We start from the raw sequence: 4,106 nt of genomic DNA on the forward strand, positions 1-4,106 counted from the left end.
CAACCCGTCTCTTTATTGCTGCATTTCTCCCACTTCCACTCAACAAGTGGATCAAGGTGGTCACCTAGCAAGCATTTCAGCTTGTCCAGAGGCTCCCTTTAACATTCAGTCCTAGAGAGGAGTTTTCTTCATGGTTCCAGATTTTTTCCAGCTTATTACAAAAAGCTCTAGTTCAAGATTCAAAAATGCAAAGAATTCTGTTTTTCTTCAATCTGTCAAGAGCCTCCTAGGCAAGTCCCTTAGAAGGCAAATCTCCTGAGAACCCCGAAGCACTATGGGGGTCTTATCTTTTCAGATTCTTCCTTGGAGATGTGTCCTAAACCATGATAGCAACACATGTATACATGTGCTCGACACAACGGATGGATGGATGGATGGATTTTGATAAGAATTGTATGAGCCCCCAATAAAATGATTTAAAAAATCAAATTTTAATGTCTCAAGGCAAGTGGGTTTACAAGCTCTCTATTTTCATACTTTCCAATAATCATTTCTATCAATCGTTATATCAACAATAATAAGCAGAAAAAATCAGTATAAACAAAGTCAAATCAGATCCTAAATTCAATTCTTAAAACAGTCACATTCAGTCCTATTTAGCTTATCTAAATCTTTATCTAAACTATTCTATTGATACAATATATGGGATTAGGCCTGTGACAGCATCAAACCAGAGCCAAGCTCTCTGTCAGCCATTTTGACCTTCTGCCAGCCATTTTCTCTAAGCAGCTCTGAGAAATTCAAGGGGCAATTTTGTCCCCTGAGCTGAAAATATAAATTAATCATATTCGTTTTCACCATTTGAAAGAGGAATAACAAAAGACTACACCAACCAAAATAATCAGACACAACCCAGCAAACTACATGGACATATCTGACCTCTGGCTAGCCAATGAAGAAGCATCCACTCTCCATCTTTATGATTTGTTTCTCTAGTGCCCCACTCCCAAGATATCATAATGTATTAGTTTGTGTAGACTAGAAAAATAAATTCATAGACACTCATGTGTGTATAAGAAAGAGCTTTATATACAAGAGCAATTGAATATTGAGAAAACATCCTAGCCCAGTCCACATTAAGTCCATAAATCCTATACTAGCCCATATGGCCAATACTGATCTATAAGTTCCTCTTCAGAATCATGCAACCCATGCAATGATGCCAAATGCAGGAAGATCACAGGCCAGTAGGTGGAAAGTCTTGTGGATCCAGTGGGAGTGGAAGCATCTCAGCACCTGCAGGCGTCTCCGCATGGCTCCTTCAGCCCCAGGGCTCTTGTGTACCTTGCCTGCAGCAAGCTATTTATCTCCTTAGTGTCTCCAAATGAGGTCATCAAGCTATGGCATGATTGACAGTCTAGACTCCACCCCTCCACTCTTAAATCTCAAATTCACAACAGATTATGTAGCTTCCACAGTTAAGAATATTAAATTTCCATGAATAGCAGGAACAGATAAATCTCTTAGAAGTACTTCGAGAATGCTCCTTAGCAGTGAGGATGGCAGGTCTTCATCGCATGTACTTCAGACATGTTATCGGGAGGTCCTAGTCTCTGGAGAAAGACACTGTTGTTGTTATTAGGTCCGATCTATTTGGTTCCAAGTCTTAACAACCCTGTGCACAATAGATTGAAACACTGTCCAGTCCTGTGCCGTGCTCACAGTTTCCCCTGTACAGTACGTGCATTCATTGTGGTAGGCACTGGAGTGACCCATCCACAGGAAGGCCTTTCGGTTTCTCACTGGGCCTCTACTTTGCAAAGCTTGGTCCTTATTCAGGGACTGGTCTCTCCTGATAACATGCCCAGAATACATAAGAAGAAGTGTTCCCATCCTTCCCTCTAAAGATCTGTGGGCTTAATTCTTCCAAGACAGACAGGTTTACCCCTTTAGCAGTCGATGGTTCTTTCAATCTTCTTCCTCAGCACCATGGAATTTTCTTCAGTCTTCCTAATTCAAATATCCAATTGACACACAAAGAGGAGGCAATTGGAATGACCATGACTAGGATCAAGCACACCTTAGTTATTCCTCAAAGCAACGTCCTTGCTTCTCCATACTCTAAAGTGTTCTTGTGCAACAGCATTACTAATACAATGTGTCTTTCTCATCGCCTTACTGCTTCCATGAACAATGATGGTGGATCCAAGCGCGGACAAAATCCTTGACAGCTAGAACTTTGCTCTATATAGCACGGTGCTACCTACTGGTCCAGTTGTGAGCATTTGGGTTTTCTGACCTTGAATTGCACTCTGTATGGAATAAATCTGTATTGAACATTCTAATCTATCTTGAATAAATAAAATACTTGATTTTCATCAGCACGTGTTCCAAGGCGTCCTCACGTTCATCAGGCAGGCGGTGTGATCTCACTATCACCAGTTGTTGATTATGTCTGCTAACGTGAAGGATGAGGGGAAAACTAGGGAGATGCCAGCAATGAGATTGGTTGAAACGATGGCTGCAATAAGGCACTCAAACATAACAGATGTTAAAAACAATCAAATAGCAAGGAATGCTCAGCAGTAGGTAATGTTTTGTTCTTCTGTGCAGATGGTTGCTATGAATTGGAGCTGACTCAAGACACCTAGCAACAACAGTAAATTGAGTTTTAGTTAAGAGTTTTTCATGTTTGACCCTTGAAAAAAGTTAAATTTATTGAGAATTTTGATTTATTGCTAAAGAACGAAGTTGGATTTTCATTGGCCTTCTTGTTTGTTTAGGTTTTGTGAGATGTCTCATCTCAGACTTTGCTGTAGGTACCAATGTCATGCAAATATTCTAACCAAGTTTCTTATGTGCCATTTTAAATCATTCAATTTCAACTAAAATAATGATTTAAGCAGAAACCTACTACTCTGTTTGCAATATATTGTAAGGCAGATGATCAGAACATTCGCTTGTTCCTGGAGTGTTGATTTATCAGAAAAAAAAATGTAGTGCAAAGTATGTCCCTCTAATAATCTAATGGCTCTTTGAGGGTTAGCACTTTACCTTAGCTATCTTCTCTAAATATCTAACTTCACTCATTATTCACTTTCACAATTGCTTAGATCACAATAGTAAGATTTACAATCATGTAATTTTTAGAAGAGAGGTAATAGGATTAGAGTGCATGTAGAAAAAGCCCTAATTACTTGGAAAGCAAATGTGAACCTCAGTAAAAAGCCTCTTTTCCTTTCTGTTGGGAAAACACCACCTCTTTGATATTATGATGAATTATGATAGTAGGAGGAATTGAGTTTTCCTAGAGGATATTGAGTTTCACCACTTTTCTACCTGAGTAAAAAGCTTCAACTTGAATGGATACAATTTTCCTGTGGTTTCTGCAGGTAATTGACCAATTCAAATATACTCCCAGGCAATGGAATATCTGATTATATGCTGTGTGTTCTTTAGTATTTCAGCAAGACTTTATAAGGGATTTGAAATAAGGTATCTATCACAACTATCCTATGGTCCAATAACTACATTAACAGAACATTAAAAAATGGGTCAATTTGAAGAATAGAACTTCATTGTCTCATAAATCTGGAAGCTAGAAGTCCAAATCAAAGTATATGCTCATTCATTTGAGGCCTCTAAATAATATCTTAGCACACAAAATTGTGTTGTATTATTAGAAGCCAGGAAACTTCCTCCAACCCACAGTGTCCCTGGGTATAACAGAATGAAACCATGCCCATGCCTGTATAATTCTCACAATTGTTACTGTTTTAGATCCTATTGTTATAGCCACTTGACACTCCATCTTGTGATACACTGTCACTCAGCATGCAGTGTAGCATCGAGGAAACACACAACTATCCTCTAGTTCTTAAATGCTTCCTCCCCACCTCCACTATCATGATCCCAATTCTACCTTACAAACCTGGTTAAACCAGAGGATGTACAGTGGTGCAGATAGGAGCTGGAAACACAGGGAATCTAGGACAGATGAACCCTCCGGACCAGTGGTGGGAGGGAGGAGGGAAGGGAGGGTAGAAAGGAGGAACCGGTTACAAGGATCTACATATAACCTCCTTCCTGGGGGATGGACAACAGAAAAGTGGGTGAAGGGAGACGTTGGGCAGTGTAAGATATGATATAATAATAATTCATAAATT

The sequence above is a fragment of the Echinops telfairi genome, unplaced genomic scaffold, assembly GCF_000313985.2.
Source record: "Echinops telfairi isolate 266 unplaced genomic scaffold, ASM31398v2 ScPeMD7_6;HRSCAF=24_0, whole genome shotgun sequence".
NCBI lineage: Eukaryota > Metazoa > Chordata > Mammalia > Afrosoricida > Tenrecidae > Echinops > Echinops telfairi.